The 13,559-nt window shown below is 42.7% G+C and overlaps 6 non-coding genes across 6 annotated transcripts; 3 read left to right on the forward strand and 3 right to left on the reverse strand.

Moving 5' to 3' along the window:
- The first annotated feature begins 658 nt into the window (after positions 1-658).
- On the forward strand, positions 659-776 carry TRNAL-CAA (transfer RNA leucine (anticodon CAA)). Its single transcript has 2 exons — positions 659-696; positions 731-776. It is a non-coding gene; the product is annotated as a tRNA-Leu (tRNA).
- Positions 777-1,217: 441 nt separating this feature from the next.
- On the reverse strand, positions 1,218-1,289 carry TRNAQ-CUG (transfer RNA glutamine (anticodon CUG)). The gene has a single exon. It is a non-coding gene; the product is annotated as a tRNA-Gln (tRNA).
- Positions 1,290-4,997: 3,708 nt separating this feature from the next.
- Positions 4,998-5,079, reverse strand: TRNAL-AAG (transfer RNA leucine (anticodon AAG)). The gene has a single exon. It is a non-coding gene; the product is annotated as a tRNA-Leu (tRNA).
- Positions 5,080-5,926: 847 nt separating this feature from the next.
- On the forward strand, positions 5,927-5,999 carry TRNAM-CAU (transfer RNA methionine (anticodon CAU)). Its single transcript has one exon. It is a non-coding gene; the product is annotated as a tRNA-Met (tRNA).
- A 3,418-nt stretch (positions 6,000-9,417) lies between these two features.
- Positions 9,418-9,490, forward strand: TRNAK-UUU (transfer RNA lysine (anticodon UUU)). Its single transcript has one exon. It is a non-coding gene; the product is annotated as a tRNA-Lys (tRNA).
- A 1,805-nt stretch (positions 9,491-11,295) lies between these two features.
- On the reverse strand, positions 11,296-11,368 carry TRNAM-CAU (transfer RNA methionine (anticodon CAU)). The gene has a single exon. It is a non-coding gene; the product is annotated as a tRNA-Met (tRNA).
- Between the last annotated feature and the right edge of the window lie 2,191 nt (positions 11,369-13,559).

The raw sequence follows: 13,559 nt of genomic DNA on the forward strand, positions 1-13,559 counted from the left end.
TGCCGCTACCGCGAAGATGAGTCGTGAAGAAAGAGCTTTAACGGCGTTTTTGATGAACAGAAGTTTTTAGTTTTGATGAATTTCACTTCATCAACTTTTTTTCTTTTTGGTTACTACTTTCTGCAACTCACATCCACATCCAGTCTTCATGCTCTAGGCCCCTAAACCCCACTCACCATGCCCCTTTCTGGTCTATACTAACTCGCCAGTTTTCTCCCCAGGTCTACACTGGCTCGCTCACTTCTTCCCCGCTGAGCTCCCGCCAATTCGGTTGGTTTGCCAGGCACCTTCTCGGGAACAGAGCCCGCGCTCTGTGTCCTTTCTGGGAATGAATAAAGGGAGTTCTCTCTTGTCCAGTCGGGGGTCGGTTCCGGGTTGTTAGGATCCTTGAGCCTCAGTGCCCCGGGGCTTGCAGGGAAAGGCAGAAAGAAGGGAGAGGAGAGAAATGCCAAATTATACCCCGGACTGAGAGGAAAGCCTCGCGAGTTCAGTCAAAGTTGCTGGCTCTACTGAGAAAGAAGGTTCAGTTAATTTTTAAGGATTTACATTCCCGTTTTTTCGGATAAACCCTAGACTGCAAAAGAATTTAACAGCTCATGGGGAGTGCACTTTCAGCACAATTGCAGATTTTACTCATTTGGGAACTTGACTTCGGGCTGTCAGGATGGCCGAGTGGTCTAAGGCGCCAGACTCAAGCTGAAGTCTTCTGAAGCTTCCTTCGCGGAGAGGTTTCTGGTCCCCGAATGGGGGCGTGGGTTCGAATCCCACTTCTGACAGACTGTTTTTCCTCCTGCTCTAAAAGCAACCACTACCACTTTCTCAGCCATATTTTGTTTCCATTCATTCTTCTCTCTACTTTCCCTTTTACAGTCCTAACGACGGACCCTCAATTAGGAAAAGAAAGACTCTTCTTTTCCGTTTTTGTTGCTACTTATCACGGATCACGTTTTGCTCTGCCCTCTGGTTTGTTCATTAAAGGCGCTTTTACTAAACGCTCGTTAACCCTGGGGAGTCCTGGGAGAAAAATGAGTCTGGTGGGAACAGAAAGACATGTACACAGACTCGGTGATTATAAGCTGCTCCTGAGCTCACGGGCCATTAGGACCGTAGTCTCCTGTCCTTTCTCACTGCCCGAACCCATCAAAAACTAAAAGTGCGGAAATTGAAAGTAGCGTGGTCCACTCTGTTACAGGATTGGGATGTGAAAAGAAAAGGTAAGGTTCCACCGAGATTTGAACTCGGATCGCTGGATTCAGAGTCCAGAGTGCTAACCATTACACCATGGAACCTCCTTCGCGCAAGTGACTCTACACTGTCCATCTGATATCTCTTTCCTTGTGCTTTCTATTTTTTTTTCAATTGAGGTATAGTTGATTTACAATAATACTATATTCGTTTCAGGTATACAATATAGTGATTCAAAATTTTTATAGATTGTACTTCGTTTAAAATTATTTTATCCTTGTGCTTTTTAATTAAAAAATTTTTTTGATGAGAGAGATGTATAGAAAACAATTTAAAATGAAACGTGCCACTTTAACCGAAAGCGCTGCCTCTTCTTCCTAATTGATTTGTTTGTTTGTTTTCATTTACGGGGGCGTTTTTTGGAGGGATGGAAAATCTCTGCTCTTTCAGCCGAAGGGCGATGGAGAAGCCAAAAGCAAGGATGGGAGGCAGGTGGGAGGGGACTTTCACTGATTGTTTCCACTGAGCCTGCTTCCCAGATTTCTATCCCTTGATGTCAGGGTCAGGGCAGGATCCTGATCCAAGAAGAGGGATACCTCTGGAGGTTTTGATTTTGCCTTCATTTCCGACCCACGCAAAGGCAAATTGGATTTTAATCTTGCCGTTCAAAAGGGAGAAAAACATTAACATCTTTTTTCTACAGCTTCGCTTATTCATTCTAGGATACTTGCAGACGGCTCCAGAGCAACTTGGAGTTTCTTGGTGCTTCCTGCTTAGCTGTAATCATGGGCTTGCCATTTTAAAATCTGTCCTCCCTCTCCGAGATGCCTTAAGTGAAGGACCGGTTCTCATTCCTCTTTGACACCCTAAGGTCTGGTACATAGTAGAAGCTTAATCAATGGCTAAATGAGAGGCTGAATGAATGAATGAATGCATGAATGAACGAACGAGTGAATAAATAAATAATCAGGTAGCCCAGCGCTGGACTTTTTTGAATGTTTCTTTTTCCTTCTCTCCATAGGCTAAATCTGACAAGTCTAAAGGGCATGACTGTTGCTTTTTTGGGGGTGAGGGGTTCCTTTCCAGGTCCTAGCTCCCAGGTGGACATTCCAGTATTCATATGGCCACACAAATGTGTCCTCGAGTGTGGATGGCCAAGAGAGGACGTCATAGTGCTGGGTATAGTCATTTATTTCTCTAAACTTTAACTTTATTAACATAGCATGATTATTTAACTGCTAAGAACAACATATAATAAAGAGATCATACATGTAGCATCACTGGAAGAAATACTCAGGTATAAATTACTACTTTAGTCAGTCTAAATATTAATTACTGGCCAGTCATTCTTCATGTGCCTCTGGTAGTCTCCCAAGGCTGAATTGCTTAGGAATCCCTGAATCATATTCTGGCTTTCATCCTTTTGTTGTAACTCCATCCAAACAAGGTGCCTGTCAAGAAATAGCTACTCAATAAATATGGGTTGAAGTGCATATATCTTTTGGAAGGTGGAGAAGGAAGCAGTGAAATTCAAAGACTTTTGGCCAGGTCACCATAGAGTTCTCCTAAGTGTCTATTCCTTCCCTCCATGCACATAAACTCTCTGTTCTATCTTCTTGAGTCTCCTAGCCTTAAAAGATGGTCTAAGTTATCTCAGATCCAGCTGAATAATGGACCAAGTCTTTCTTCCCCAGTATAGGTGGCACACTTTTTATTCCATGAACCACAAGCTTATTTCTTAAAGAAAAATGTCCATTTGTTTTTAAACTACACCAGAACCTCAAAAGCCCACTATTCACTTATAAGCTTTAAACTGCTCTCTGAGGATAAGCAAGGCAGAAGGGGTATAAATGAATGTTTTTCAGTCTTAGCACATTTATATCCCAGGAAAGGGTAGGGAGTATAGAGCTGGAAGATAGTACAGATGGCCGTGGGTTGGTTTATTTATTTGTGAGTTTGGAGTTCAGAAGACTACACTTTTCCCTTGGAATCACTCATGGTTGGTTCATAAATATTGCAAGGTGAATGCAAACAAAGACTGCTGAGGGGGATGATTGGGGGAAGAGATGACTGGGACCCACAATCCAGAAGCAATCTGATCCCTGGCAATCTGCGCAAGAATGATTTGCAGTAACCTGGTAGCAGAGCTGAATCCGGAAAGAGCAAGTCAGTGTGGCGTAATCAGAGTCAAGAACCAAGTTTAGCTGGAGTGTCCTGTAGAAATGGGGCTTCAGAACACATGACCCTACCTCAAACTGAAGACCTCAAGGTCTTCCTGGATCCTCAGCTCTGTGTACCTTGCTCATTTCACAATTAGAAAGATATTCTTTCATGTATTTATATATTTATTCACTGATACTTACTACAAATATCTATTTAGTTTTCATGATGTGGGGAAGTGAGAGAAATATGGTTCTATATCTGACAAAGCTTATGACGCATGGGGAAAAGCAGATGATTTCACAAAAATTTCCCTGAGTTATGGTAAATGCTAAAATAAGTGATGGATCAAGTAATAACAGAGCATGGCCAATGCATGCCAACAGGAATACCCAATTAAGGGCAGGTAGCAATGAGGAAAGCCTGCCAAAGAAGGGATGGCTAAGCTGAGGCCTGCTACATGCTCCCCAGCACATTCCATTTCTCTTTCGCGGTATTTATCAGACTGGGATTTTTTAAAACAATTCATTTGTGGACTCATGGATTCACTTATTCGACTTATGAAATAAATATCTACTCATCCTAACAACTCAAACAAAAGTGCCTAAAGTAGAATTTATAATCTCCCCCTTCCCTATCCTCTGACACTGTTATCACTGGAAACGTTGAAGTGTGTTCTTCTATACATTGTACTGTTGTACTGTCCTTTATTTTGGTAACTATATATCTACAGTGTAATTCATAGTTCAGTTGCATTCTTTACCGTAGAAATTGTATCATCTTGGGGCCATTATGCGTCTAATGCTTGTCTTCTCTACACTGCACCAGGGCAGGGACCCTCTCCTTTGTTTACTTCCAGATCCTCAGTGCCTAATTGTAATTCTGGAGGGAGAGATCAAGGGAGGCTTCCAGGAGAGAGCAACTACCTTGCTGAGGGGTAGAGGATAAGAAGCTTTGAGGGCAGAGAGAATTGCTTGGAGCAGAGACTGAGGGCGCCCAATGGAAGACGCAGAGACGCGCGCAGTGAAGGGGGAAGCGCCTCTAGACCGTGTGACCTGAGAGGCAGTTGAGTGGCAAGGCGAGGCGCCTTGCGTAGAGTCGCCACAGCTCAGATCAGCATAATTAGGATTCAAAATGTGAAATGAGAAGGCTTCGGGGATGCTGAGAGCCGCGGCCGGGCAGGACCTGTCTCCAGTTGCAAGTGGATTCAGGGAGACTGACAGCTACTCACTGGTCCACCATTTATTGAATAAGGTAATAAGTAAGAACTACTGTATCTACGGGGCCTAAGTACCTAGTAGGTAACACATAGTAGGCGCTGATTTCTTTTCTTTTTTTTTTACATGAACGAATGAATTTAATGAAGGTCTGTTATACGTTCGAAACTATTGGGTGATGAAACTACAATAACGGAGTAAGTACCACGCACAGTAGATGCTCATTAGCTTTTTGTTAATTGAAATAATCAGTTGAAGGCCTATCATGTGATGAACACTGTTTTGGGGGACAGTGCATATGGGTGTTATCTCTGGCCTCTGGGAAAAGCAGAAGTGGTAGGAGAGGAACCTACCTGAACTTGGAGCTTGTGCGAACTGTGTATACTGGACATGAAAGAGTACCTACTCAGACAACGGTGAGGGGCAAAAAGACATTGGCAGCGGTGGGATTCGAACCCACGCCCCCGAAGAGACTGGAGCCTTAATCCAGCGCCTTAGACCGCTCGGCCACACTACCTTCGCCGAACCTTGACTTTACATGCATGACATCTGACCCAAACTGCGTCAGTTTCAGGTCCTTTTTCTCTCTCCCCCACCCGACCCGTGCCCCCGCCACTCTGAGCTGTCTCCGCGGACCCTTCCTCCAGAGTTCCCCTCTCCACTCCCAGCACAACCCGAGAACCCCCTGACCCCTGACACTTTCCTTTCTCATGGCTCCCAGGTTCACCGTGAACGGCGACGGCGCAGGTGGCGCGGGAGGAGGCTCCTGCCCCGTCTGTCATCAGCATAGGAAAAAGGACTCACGCAGACTGACAGTTCCAGTGGATGCTGTGGGTTCCAGATCCACTTGGACTTCAGGGAGTAAGCCCCCGGACTTCAGGAGTGAGCAAGTCTGGGCGTTTGGTTTGAGCCCGGGAGCTGCCAAGGAGAAATGAGGAAAGAATCTTGAGGTCCCCTCCCTTCCTCGCCCTCTTTCATCCATCTCAGGAGACCAAGCTCCTCCATGGAACCTCACGAGGGAGGCAAAGAGTACGGTCCTTGTTATTTAAGTCTTGTTTGCCTTTCAGAAGGTAGCCCATCTCCACAGGCCCCGGTCATACCGAACAGAACTTCTGCAAAGTCCGCACTCAGTTGCCCTCACCGCCCCTAAAGTCTTCGCAGGAAAGTTTGCAGGGGAAACGGGGCTGGGCCGGTAGTCGGGCCCTTACCTTGTTCTGTGTGGCTTTGCCATCCAAACTTCGAATATTTTAGACGCGAATTAAACCATGGTTCCGCCTTCCTTTGAAGCACTGGGATTCAGAGAATTCTAAAATGATTCCTTTAATAAAGTTGGTAGATGTGTTGTATAAACGTGGTAAGCAGTTGCCTCCTTAGCGCAGTAGGCAGCGCGTCAGTCTCATAATCTGAAGGTCCTGAGTTCGAACCTCAGAGGGGGCAGCAGTAAACTTTTCTTCCGTTTGTGTTTAAAAAAAGGAAAATTCGGAGGAAATTGCTTTGATGAAACTAAACGGGAATTTTTTTGTTTAACAGAACCATGTACTGTTCAGATACAAAATTGTAATTTTCAGTAAGATTAAATACTCCAAAAGTCTTTTTATACCAATTGTAGATAGAGCTAGGAGATTCTTAGACTGACTTGTTACAAAAACATTAAGGTCAAGAAACTTACTGGTTGAGAGGGAGAAGGGGATGGAGGGTTACACTGGGGATGTGGAAGACGTAGTATGATGTGCAAAACATTTCTATTAATTATTGATTATCTTTTGCCATTCTTCTGGAATTACCACCAGATCAGAAACGCCATCCTACATGAAAAAGAAAAAACATTTTCCCCCCCCTCAATCTCTTTGCATTGAACTTCTTTTCCTGCTTCCAGTGTTCTTGACTGGGTCTCTAGGTCATCCAAACTGCAAAATACAGGAAAGAGTAACAAGAGAAACAGGAAATGAAGAAGGAAGAAGTGACATTTAGAGAGACAGGATAAGCACCTGACTCAAATAAAAACAAGCAAGAATCAAAGCAGAAATAAAGACACAGAGAACAAACGTATAGATACCAAGGCGGGAAGGGAGGGCGGGATGAACTGGGAGCTTGGGATTGGTATATATACACTACTATGTATAAAATAGGTAACTAATGAGAACCTACTGTATAGCACAGAGAACTCTACTCGATGCTCTGTAGTGACCTAAACGGGAAGGAAATCCAAAAAAGAGAGAATATATGTATATGTATAGCTGATTCACCTTGCTGTACAGCAGAAAACTGACATAACATTTTAAAGCAACTATACTCCAATAAAAATTAATTTTAAAAAAGCAAGATTGATATTTAATATCCAGCTCTTAACATCTCAGTTTGTTGAGTGGGAGGTATTGAACAGATACTTATTGAGCACCTACTATGTGCCAAGCACTGTTCAAAGCTGTGTCCCTTACTATTAATCCATTCCCACTCAGCTTCAAATTCACCCTCTTCTGTGATGTTGGCTCTGGCCATCTGCAAATTACATATCTAAAACTTTGCCAGTTGGCTTTCTCTTAGGTTCTGTCAATAAGAGGAACCAGAAGGAGATGGGAAGGCAGGAGAAGAGAAGAGGAACTGTTTTCTGAATTTTGCTATTCCAGTCAGGGTTGCTCCAACAATGGTAGTTGATTCCAACCACCATTCTCTTTGTGCTCTTCCTCAGAGGCCCAACCCCTATCCTTTTTTCCCCTCCGCCCTAGAAGGTGGTAACTACTTTCCATAGTTATTATCTCTGGGTTACCACAGTGTTCTCAGTTGAAATACCTGGTGTTGTTTCTGAACTAGACCTTGACTGATACATAGGGGCTAGGGATACCACACCGTACACAACAGAAATTGCTCCTGATCTCATGGAGTTTACTATGTTTGAGTGGGACATGGCAGACTGCAAATTTGAATTTTTAACAGCAACCTCAGGAGATCAGATCTGAATGCAATCAGCTGAACAAGTTTTTGGAATCCCTCTGCACATATCCAGTTATCTCATGTTGACTATTGTGGGGAAGGTCACTTCCACCCAAGATTCTCCTTTTTTTGTCTGATCACTCACGGCTTGCCTGCTGATCAGAACTGGCAGCAGTACCCTCAGGTATCCACAAGTCAGATCAAGAACAGAGCAAACACTCCATGCTTTCCAGAGAATTCTCAAAATATCCAAAGTGCCCTTTCTTATTCTGCTTTATTGCTGCCTTTCCAAGTAAAGGGTTTATTAAGGCAATGCCCTACTGAGAGAAATGAATTATTTTGACACCTCTTCCTCTCTAGGTGCCCAGGAAGAGCCTGGGCCCAAGTCTTCTGCTTCTTTCCAAATGTCCCCAGTCTCTGCACCATTCCCCAACACTGCCACATAGTCAGTAGGCCAAGTCTACATGGCTACACAGTAACCTAATTTGTGTTTTCCTATCATCTCTTGCCTCACACTGACACATTCTTTACATGAAACCAACATAATCTTTTTGAAATCATCTCTGACCACGTTGTTCCTCTCTGCTTAAAATCCCCAGTGACTTTATATTGCTGCAAGGATGAAGTCTGTACTCTGCACTCCTAGCCATAACCTCTGAGTCTGTCTGTCTCTCATCTGTCCCTGCCTTTCTGTTTACCCTGCCCCCCACCTCCATCAGTATTGTCCCAAGATATCTGCACTCAAGCACCTCAGGCCTTCTTTAAGTTCTCTGAAAGTATTCTGCTTTTTTGTTCTTCCTAAAATGCTGGAGCCATGTTTTTGTCTAATCTATTACTATGAAGCTGTTGGTTCTCAGTTTAAACATCATGTCCTGGGAAAAGTCTTCTCTTACCCCTTAGAAGAGGTCACCTCCCTTTATAATCCACTGTCTTGGAGATATGGGGTGGGGGACACCTATAGCTTGCATACGTTTATCTTAATTTCCTACCTCTATGCTCCCTTTATCCCTACTTAAGTCTACTATCATTTTCCATTTTATCTTATTACAGTGAAGTTGTGTAGACCACCTCAAATCTATTTTGAATAGTGGCATGAATAAATACATAAGTTAGAAATGTACTATGTACCATTGTGGTAAACCCAACCTTTGAGGAAGAAATTTTTGTTGCAGGATTTAAGGGAGGAAAGTGGATGAGAGATTAAGTAATTTGTCTAAGGTGGCACAACCAACCAATTAAATATGATGTTCTAATTCATCTATTTTATAATAAAAATAATAATGATGATAACACCTAAATTTCATTGAAATGTTAGCATGTCCCAGACATTATTCCAAAAGTTTACTTGTATTATCTCATTTAATTTGGAAACTCTGGTCATGAGATTATACTTGTTTGTTTCTCTACACACCTCAGTAACCTGTACTTTTTCCTAAGAGCATTTATCACAATGGCTGTTTAAACATTTATGGTGTAATTCATTGTTTAAAAGGCTGACTCTCCCTTCTAAACGGTAAACTCCATGAAGGCTGAGGTGGTGGCTTTCCACTGCTGTAAACCAGAGGCAAAGCAGAGCTCCTTGCTCAGAATAAGTTCTCAAAACCTAGTTGTTAAGAGCTTTTTCTGTTAGGCATTCTTAAGGTCTGGGGGGAGACTGGAACACAAATTGTGAAGATGAAGGACAAGACGGTCCAGGTGATTACATCTCTAGTAACATACAACTTTTAGAAGTAATTGTTTATATTACTCAAATATGAGCGTTATCTTTTTCTTATGACCTGGGGACAGAAGTAGTTGTGAGCCATATTCAAAGAGGCAAGAATGGAATTAGGAATAAAGAAAAGGAACATGAGCAGAATTGGAACTTTGTCCATGTACTTTTCTTCCCATTAGGATGTACAGGAAAAAAATTGTGAAGAAAGAGGCCCGGGTAGCTCAGTCGGTAGAGCATCAGACTTTTAATCTGAGGGTCCAGGGTTCAAGTCCCTGTTCGGGCGTCACTTTTGATTTTTACCATCCAGTTCTGACTCCACCCTTGCAAAGCATGCATCTCTTTACACGGTATGTGTAAGTGACTCAGGCAAATGCAAACGCCGAGGTGAATAGATGGGACCTTTATTGTAAGATGAAGGAAGCTAGCATTTAAGGAGAGCCTTAGAGTACATGGCTTTGTACCAGAACCAAATAATTTCCTAAGAGTGAAGTAAGAGTTGGTAAATGAGTGGCTGAGGAGGCTTTTCTGGACATCAAATCTCCATAAAGGTAACAAGAATATCTAACCAATGATAATGTAACCTTATTTAGAAATATACTATGATCAGAATTCCATCTCTTCCCAGGGGCAGCCAACCCTCAGCTTGGCTTGGCTTTTTGGTGGTGAATGCACCAGACCATCATTACCTAATATCATAGCCATTAATATTTTATTACTTCCTTACTCTGATTATAGGTTCACAGAGCAATCTTCTAATGTTCTTTGCTTTCCACTATAGAGTTTATTTTACAAGGGAAAGAATATGCTGATCAACCATCAGTATGGCTATAATATGTTCATACTCTGGCTTGGAACGTTTCTGACATTTGGTTATTGCGAGTCAGTTCTGTAAGCCTGAAAAAATCTGGGTGAATTAAAAAATAGTTTCTGATTCTACAAAGAGGAGGAACAGATTCAGAATAGTGACTCCAACAAGAATCAAGATTCTCTAAGGAACTGCCTGAACAGCCAGACAATCCAGCTATTTGGCCTCTCTACAATCCTTAACTGCACCTCTTAAACTGTAGCAGATGTAGGCTCCTGGAATCAGAGGCTGAGGGTCTAGAAGACACTGTTAAGATGCTCCCTAGTATATACCTTTTTCATTCTGCACCAGAATGAACTGTTGAGAGGACTATCCTGAAATACACGTCCAGATATGTAGCAGGAGCAGCCTAAGTATTGCCCTCTCTTTTTCCAGCACTGACTGGGCCAGAGAAGTATGCCTGCAGGATGAACTTCAGTAGGTGTGACTCCTATGGGGATTACTGCAAAAATCCAAATTTGAGATGTTGATCGCCTGGAGTAATATAGTGGTAGGGAATATGGCAAAAAAAAAACCCAAAACAAAAACAAAGTAACGTTTAATATGCTAATTAATTCACTGACTTATTTGACAAGTGTTTATTGTTTGTCAGATACTGTGCTAGGCACTGGAAATACAGGAGTGGATAAAACAGACATACTTCTTAGGACACAAGCCACTGAATTTAAGCCTCACCCCCACCGCCATCCAGTATGATCTCATGTAAATTTAACTAATTACATCTTCAAAGACTCTATTTCCAAATAAGGTCGCATTCTGAGGTTCTGGGTGGGCATACATTTTTGTGGAACAATATTCAGTGTAGTACAGATGGGAAACCAGTTAGGACCAGATTAGATAGGGAGGCCAGGGCAAGGAGATGGCATGTATATATGAAGAGGAAACAAGAAGACTTACTGAGAAAACTGAATGTCAGATTTTCATATATCTGTCCATTCATTGTTTTCCCCAATAAATTAGATTGTGCCAATAGGATACTGTTCCAAGAAGAAATAGCAATCAGAGGAACTTGGTCAAGAGGTTGTCCACTGGAAGGAGATGAAGATAACAAGTCATTATACATAAACAACATGTTTCTATATTTTTGCACCTACCAATCAGGAGGAAGAAAGCTTAGCCTTAAGCTCTTTGACCAGCACACAACTGGCTCAGACGCTAGGAGGTTGTCTTTTGCCAAACGAAGGCGGTAACAGTTTGACAAAGGGCGAAGGCAAAAACCAAACTGCCCCCTCTGAGGTTCGAACTCAGGACCTTCAGATTATGAGACTGACGCGCTGCCTACTGCGCTAAGGAGGCAGATGGCCCTTCTCTCTCATCAAATATCTTTAACACTGGAATTTACCTTGCTTAAACTTCGGTCTTGCTCTATAGTCCCTTTACTTTAAAATCTGAAAATGAAATGCTCTCCTGCAACGTCTTAAAAGTGCAACAACTTCTATAACCTGAATCAGATGAGGAAAGTCGTTGTCGATGCCACTGCCTTTGCTCTCCTCGTTCTGAACTGATGACCCTCACCTCTCACAACAGAAGGAGAGTTTCCTTAACTTCTTGCCCAGATACCTGCACTTAACCTACACCGGCGTGCGTCCCTGTGGTCTCTAGGGAAGAGGAAAACGGCCCGCTTCCTCTCTCACTCTCCCTCTCTCCTTCCATACCCGATTCTTCTCATCAGTACTTTAAACACGTTAAAGTGTTTATTACCTTAAAAAACAAAACACTTCCTTTGACTCGGCCCCTCTGTCTCAGGCTGTCGCTCTATTTCGTTTATGCCCCTTCGCAGGCAAAATTCCCATAAAGCGGTCTGTCCTCATTTTAAGAAAACACCTCCCCAAGTCCCATCAGTTTCTTAACAGACTACAATCATCCCCGACCACTGCTCCGTCCCGAAGAAGTCCAAAGGGGGTTTTTGGACATATGGGACTTGATGCTTTAAAGAATAAGGTGTCCCTGGTGCAAACTCTTGGGAATCTGCTGGTATGAGAGAGCTGTAGTTACAGAAACAGGAACAGGTGAAAAGCTTGGTTTACCCAGTCTCTTGGTTTGCCCCGGGAATGTCTCGGGAAAGCCCCACCTCCTGGGAAACCTCTTCCTGGGCTGAGAAAAGTCAGGGTTTCAGAGATGGGTTGCGGACGGCTGGGCAAAGTCCCAAAAAAACCCTATGACAGCTTTACCTCTGCTGACACCCCCCGCCCCGCCCCTGGAGGGCTGAGAGGAACACTGATTTTATTGCCAAATGGAGGCGGCACATATTATTCGACTTCTGTAGTTGCAATCTCTGTTTTTCCCCTGGCCACTGATGAGGGCAACCGGAATTTTTGGTTCGCAATAATGGGCAGTCCAGTGTTGCATCCGTCTGAGTGCTGTAACTTAAATACGTGAAATAGGTGTTTTGTAGTTGTGAGCGTTAACAGTTTGGCTCTGCCTGTAGATTAACCGTTGTGCTTTTTATCGAAATAATGTTTGCTTAATTTTTAACATTGTGGATATTTTGACCATATGTCCTGAGTCTAGATAATGAAAATGAGAACAAACGACTACCATGTGAATGCCAGCATGACCCAGACCTCACCGAAAAAGTCTAAATGGCAGATGGAAGAACACATATAACTGGATTAGGGAGGCAAATTACCAAAACAGAGTACTGCACAATATGTAGAAAAGGATTTGGATTTGGGCATAGTGGAGAGGGAGGTGTGACAGTACAAGGGGAGACTGAATCTCCCAGGTCTGGGTTAAGACGGGCGAGAACTTTCGAATCAGAGGTTTTTCTTCGTCTCTAAATGACGCCAATGTTCAGTCAAAAATAATGTTGGGTATAATACTTGAAAAGAACTCGCATTCTCTTTTTCCTTATTCAAAGGTTGCATCCCGAGGGCAAACAAAAAGGGAAATTTCGATACCATGTATTGGCCTCTTGTACTGTGAAGCCGATTCTGTCGGATGACCTTGTTCTCTACAATATAACAACTTCAAATGATGTGTCAAGTTAGGCAACCAAAAAATGTTTCCCCTAGCTCCTACGACTTTAATTTGAAACATGGTGTCGAAAAATCGTCTTCTTGATTTGTATGTAGATTTAATAAAACCACTAGATACATAAAACAGAAGATTGTTGATATTTTGTTTGAAGACAAACTAGGCCGTGCTCATCTATCTGCACATTTGGCAACAGTGCAAATGTAAATTTTGGCAAATTCCATTTAGCCTTAGCAAAGAAAATAAAAAGATCTTATCTGCTAAATGTCCTGCACTCCTTGTACACATACATTGCTTTAAAAGATTGTGGTTTGCTTACTCATGATATTGAGGCTTTCATGGTTTTTTGAGGCTTATGGTCAGTTTTTATTTTCTTCAAAATGTGCAGAAGCACTTACTGAGATTTTTTTACTTCACAGAAATGGAATGAGATAGCCTCTTTAGGCATGTGCCTACAAGGTGGCTATTATTGTTGCTGGCCATAGAAAATACTTTAAAATATTGGCCTGCT

Source organism: Mesoplodon densirostris, chromosome 10 (genome assembly GCF_025265405.1).
Source record: "Mesoplodon densirostris isolate mMesDen1 chromosome 10, mMesDen1 primary haplotype, whole genome shotgun sequence".
Lineage (NCBI taxonomy): Eukaryota > Metazoa > Chordata > Mammalia > Artiodactyla > Ziphiidae > Mesoplodon > Mesoplodon densirostris.